The 6237-nt window shown below is 51.1% G+C and overlaps 1 pseudogene; it reads right to left on the minus strand.

The window, feature by feature from the left end:
* Nucleotides 1–2313: 2313 nt before the first annotated feature.
* On the minus strand, nt 2314–6015 carry LOC123138545 (UDP-glycosyltransferase 73C4-like; annotated as a pseudogene).
* Nucleotides 6016–6237: the final 222 nt, after the last annotated feature.

Here is a 6237-nt window from a genome sequence, read left to right on the forward strand (position 1 = left end):
AGCATGATCTTACATTCTCGTTAGCCCTGTAGAAATTAAGGAAGCATGATTAGTTTGATTAGGATAAAAAGATGATGCCTAAGAAACAATATGAAACATGCAATGAAGCAAACTCAACATGATGTAGAAGCACATAAAGTAAACCATGCAAAATTAAGAAGGCATAACTATGGTGCGTACGAAGCAAACTATGCACCGTGAAGAAGTACAAGTATGATACAAATGAATCATGAAAATTGGATGCATCGTATTCAAGTATCTCAACATAATTTTTGTATAGTGGAAGCATCTTTATTTAAATGGTTGTAAAAATGATTTCTGCAGAGTCGTGCAAATTAACAAGGAAGGGGTGACATACATCTTGCCCATAATATATGTGAAATTTAGGAAACATGATTTAGTGGTTGATTAAGTAAATACATGACGCCTACAAGCATGTGTGATGCATCGAAACGAATCGAAACACAACATAGAAGAACAAGTTGACTATGTATGAAGCAAACTGGACTCAGGGTAGAAACATTGATATGGTAAACATTAAGCAAACTGTAGGGACCAATGATGCAAGTACTATATGTACGAAGCTTGGAAAGCTCGAAGCATGGATGCAATCTCAACATACTTGAGGAGAGTCAGGACAAAGCCTTGATGAGGATAGTAAGGAGGCCAATTCGTGCAACCGACCATGTGTGCCCCCTTCTTCTCCGAACATAGACAATGAAGAGGCAAAAGGGAAGACGAAAATCCTCCCACTGATCCACGACTCTCCTAACCCTCCTAGAAGGAAATGAAAACGTGCAATGTCAATATGATTCATCTTAATTTGAAGCATAGAACATTCAAATGGAAATAAAACACACACCCAGCAACATGGAGATGCACGTTTCTACCACCTACCTACCTAATTCACCAAAAAAAAAAACTATAGAAGAAAACTATCTAGATAGTAGAAGCATATGTAGTATACTTTGGAATCTCTATAAGTAAGAAGCATCAAAAAAGTGCTATCTGGTCATTACTCATCTAAGTTGGAAGCACAAGCTTCTGAAAACAGAAAATATATAAGATTGGCACCAACATAGGCACGTGTGGGTGATCTGAGCACCAAATCCAAATAGATTGATTGGTGATTTAGTGAGCTGATACATGGAAGAGCAATTTCACACCCAACATCAGTCAATATATACAATAATACTCTACGCACAAAATATGTGGTAGCTTCGTTTTTAAGGAGGGACTTTAGGAGAGGGGGAAAGGACAGAGGCAACTGCTGATTCATGGGTCGCGGGTGGTACTCCAGTAGCCATTCTGCTGGTGTGTGGCGAGATCGGACAGAACGCGCCGGTCGGTGCGGTTGATGGCGAACTCAGGAGAGGCGTGTGCGAGGCGAGGGAAGAAAGGAGATCTGGGCGGTGAGAGCCTGCCATGTTCAACGAAAATGGCGAAATCGAAGAGGACGGGCGGTGCAGTTGACGGCATCGTCGACGGTTCCGCGAAGCGAGTTGGGAGGAGCAGATGCGGGCGAGGGGTTAGGGGAGGGGAATACGCGCGGTGTGGGCGGGTGGTTAGCGAAGCGCCGACGGGATTTTCCTTTTTGCACACGAAGCAACAGGATATGATGAATCTATGACCGTTAGATTCAAATAGAATCGACGGCAATCAACAAGTCTGACGATGGTCTAGTATCAGACTATAGATAGAAAGTGTTTCCCCGAATAAAATGTGGCGTTGGAACGCCTAAGCGTGATCTCTTGGGAATAAGACGCATCATGAATCAGAGTCCGAGTAGCAGGGATGACTGAGGTGCTGAATGAGCCCGGGTAATGTTTTGGTGTGCCGATAGTTGTTAGAATGCAAGGTCGAACGACTGTGCTTCCTTCGACATTAGACCAAATAGAAACTTCCAAAATTTAGGACAGACCCCTGGATACACCGGGAGAGCTTCAAAGAGCTTTACCATTCAAGCACTGCACCCTCCGGACTATGACCATCAAAACCGCCGTGGAGAATGACAAATGGACGCGAAAATGCTTCAGGGCTTACTTCATTGTCGAATCTATCGGCCAATTCAATGGTATGTCCAATCGGTGGAATTGTGACCCCAAGAGAAAAATGGCGCTAGACTGCCAGTGGGAAGTTCACTGACGGCTCCACGCATACGGTGCAATTCTTCGGTTGCATCACGCCTCCCTTCGTTAAAAAGGAATAAAAAATGTTTAGTTTGGTTGGTGATGCAAGGTCGTTGCCTACCTTTTGTCCAAAAAGAAAAAAAAACGTTCCATTTTGTTCTGAATGCTGAAGAGGGCCATGATGAGCAAAGAGCAGATTTCTGTCATTGTTGGGCGTTAATCTCAAGCTTTTGAACACCTGATTTCTGTCATTTGCTACCACACAAAACTCCATTTATCCATTGGTTAACATCGCCTATCATAATCTGCAGATGCTGTGCAAATGTCGCCTAAATTACAAAACCAAACACTTTGCAACACTTTCAGAGCTTTCAGGCAATCGGGATGACAGAATGAAACAAATTCAGGAGACGCCATCGACACGCACACGAGTCCAAGGAAACCAATCTCTCTGCTTCCCCTTCCTTCCTCTCACGTTGGACACGAGCTCGCTGAACCTGTCCGACTTGGTCACCTGCTCGATGGGTTCGGCTAGATCTTCCGTGTTTCCATCAGATCGCTGATAAGCCTGTGCAGATCATTGTACGACGACCCGCCTTCCGCCACGGCGGCGTGAGCCTTCACGGCGAGCTCCTGCGCTCGAGCCCTCGCCGCCTCCCCTGTTCCCCCAGGCTCCAAGAACCTCGCCACGGCCCGCGCCACCGCCGCGGCCGGCACCATCTGCTGCTCCTCGTACCTCGTGCTCCGTGGCCCGTCCCACACCCTCTCTCCGATCTTGAGAACGTCCGTGACCAGCCTCTCCTCGATGAACTGGTCGAACACCAGCGGCCACGTCAGCATCAGCACGCCGGCCGCCGCCGCCTCCAGCAGAGAGCTCGACCCGCAGTGCGTCAGGAATGCCCCCACGGCCGGATGAGCCAGGATGGCGGTCTGTGGGGCCCACCCTCTGACGAGCATCCCCCTCTTCCCGACACGCTCCTCCCACCCCGCCGGCGGCGCCCACCCCTCGGCCCTCAGCGCCCACAAGAACGGCTTGCCGGAGGATTCCAAGCCAAGGGCCAGCTCCCGAAGCTGATCTCCAGAGATGGAGGCGTAGGTGCCGAAGCATACGTACACCACCGAGCATCTGGGTATCGAGCCCAGCCAACGGATGCACGGTGACTCAACGGCACTTGCTCCGGCCGGTGGCAACGGCAGTGACAGTGGCCCGACGAAGTAGGCGCGCTTCACGCAGCCGGGACGCGCGCGTACAACTCACAGTACTGCTGCTGCATGTCCAAGAAGGTGTTGACGGCGAGGCCGAAGCACCTGGCTTGCCCCGCCAAGACCGGGCTGAATCGGTCGTGTCTCTCTTGGCGTCTCAAGAACTCCGGCAGCTCCGTCCTTAGGATCCGAATCTTCGGGCCTAAACCCAGGGACGACCACCTCCTGTTGATCGGAGAGGCCGTCGATTGCGCCAGCGATATTGCGCATGGCGAGGGTTGAGAAGGGGGGCATGACGCTGAACGTGATGCACGGCACGCCTAGCTCGTCCGCGATGACGGAGATCCAGAAAAAGTGGATATCGGTGACAACAGCGTCGGGGGACCGCTCCCTGATGAGCGCCTCCTGAGGGGGGCGCGTCAGCGTCCCTTCCATGGCAGCGGCGTCGATGCGCCACGCGTCGCCCGCGGCAGCGGCGGAGAGGTTCTCGACGCCCGGCGGCAGGCCGTCCACGTCCGGGAACGGGTAGGTGGCTATCCTGATGGCAGCGCTCGCCGCGGGGCCGTGCCGGTCGAGTGCTGATCGAGCAACCGAGACATTGGCTGGGGTGACAGCGATCGTGGGCTCGACGGTGTCAGGCCTGACCGCGGCGAGGCGGACGGCGAGGTCGGCGTGCGGGCCGATGTGGCTCGTGGCGAAGAAGGGGACGAGCAGGATCCGCAGCTTCTTGCCGTGCTCCGCCGAGGCCATTCCTGAAGATATTTTGTTGGTTACGGCCTGCCGCTCAATTATTGGAATCGACTCGGCAGCAGTGAGCTGAAGCACGTGGTGGTTGTCGTCGATGACGAACCAGACACCAGAAGCCCCCATTCCCAACCATGGAACACAAATAACGAACGCGACTTCTTTCTGTACAAGAACACTGAGAACTGTATTACATCTATCTATACCTATACTAATTAACTTCCTAAAAATTACCACGTTAATTAGTAAATTAGAGCCGTTAATCCCATGAGTCCGAATTATAACGGTGTAGATTAGCTAAGAATTACCATATTAATCAATAAAAGTGTCACCGTTTTTCTCTTCTCTACTACCTAAAAGAAAGTCGAGTAATAGGCGCCGGCACCGGCACAAAATTGAGCCGGTCAACGCATACCCGTACGATTAAAGTTCCCAGTGCCGTCAGATCTGGTCCTCTTTTTTCCCTCCTCTGATACATCATGCGGAAAACAATACAAAAAAAATCTCCAGCACACCCCGCCACACGCACGCAGCCCGCCATGGCCGCCCCTGCCGCTGACTTCGAAGCCCCGCCGGCTCGCCGCCATCGCTGCACCGGTTCTCGCCGGATCTAGCAGAGGTCGTCGTTGCACCTAGCCGCCACCACATAGGGACAGGGCCGTCTCGTAGCACGTCAGATGCCTCTGTCGTTGCAGCAACTAGCCGGCTCCGTCGTAGCACGCTCAATGCAGCATCACCATGCCCCGCTGGCTGCAGCCGGCCGGCATCACGTGCTCGCGTGCGCCTGGTTGAAGAGTTATTTTCTCGCTAGTCCAAGCTTTTTCTCACCCTCTCTGGTTGAAGCTTTTTTTTTCACGGTTGAAGCTTTTCCCATGCCGATTGTAGCAAAGTAAAATCAGCAAGAAAAGCAAAACAGAAAAACTCCAGTAATCTGTTGGAGCAAAACAATTAGCCCGTTGTAGCAGAAAATAAGACCGGTTCCAGCGAAAACCAAAACCTATTCCAACAACAAAAAATGGCGTTCCAGCAAAAAATGCGCTGCTGCCGATGACTGCAAACAAAAGCAATCTTGCCGGTTCCAGCTCTTCAGAGGCTTGTTGTAGCAAAAATAATTGCTAATTCCAACAAAAAGACAAATGCAGCAAAGACACATGTAGCCGCCGTCCGTCGCCGTCCCAGCATAAACATAGCCTATGCAGCAAATTCAAATGCTAGTTCCTGCAAAAATCAAAGAGGTTCCAGCAAAAATTTGATGTATCAAAAAATCATGGCAGTGATGGGGCAATCATCCTCTCAAATTGCTGCAAACCGAGAAAGATGGTTCCATCAAAAAAAGAAGTGGTTCCAGCAAAAATCAAAAGAGGTTCCAGCAAAAAGTGTTCATCGAAATCAAACGGGGATGGTAGCAAAAAAAGAAAGGGTTGTAGCAAAACAAATTGGTGGATCCAGCAAAAAAATTACCTGGTTCCAGCACAAACTCGTCGCCACCGTGGTCGATTCCAGCTTGGCCATGGGGACTAACTAACCATGGATGCGGCGGCCATGGAGGCATCCAGTTGCCGGCGGACAAGGCGACGAGCACACCTCTGCCTGCGAACGGCCATGGAGAGGGGTGCATCTGGCCCTTGTGTTTGCCGTCTTCCTACCCGGTGCTCGTCGCCGTCGTCTCCGGCTCCGATGGGTTACTAGATGCAGCGCGCGGCGCAGGAGAGCACTTCTCCTCTGGCACCGGTGGAGCTGCCGAGCCAGTGGGATGCGCGATGCGTTTGGATGGAGGAGTAGAAAGGAAGAATCGAGGTGCGGCAAGGAGATGATTGGGGATTGCCGTGCAAGACGAAAGAGATGTCTGTGGTGGGAAGACGATGCAAGGGGATGGGATAAGGCTCAGCGTGATTGAGCGGTGCGTGGGTCCCATATACAGTGCGTGTACGTGGGGGGCCGACCGGCGCAAGTTTCAGCCGGCGCGCCGTATATAAATGATTCCCTAAAAGAAACGGAGTGTTCCGTCTCCCGTCTTACGTCCCTTCGTTCGTCCCACCTCCTCTTCGTACGTCCTCCCTCCTCCGGTTTCCTCTTTTTTGCACCTAGCGGTTTTATTTCAATCACAATCAATTCTATTGGAAACCAACCATAATTAGTTGGGGGGCTTTAATTTGTTTCC

This window comes from Triticum aestivum, chromosome 1B, assembly GCF_018294505.1.
Source record: "Triticum aestivum cultivar Chinese Spring chromosome 1B, IWGSC CS RefSeq v2.1, whole genome shotgun sequence".
NCBI classification, from domain to species: domain Eukaryota; kingdom Viridiplantae; phylum Streptophyta; class Magnoliopsida; order Poales; family Poaceae; genus Triticum; species Triticum aestivum.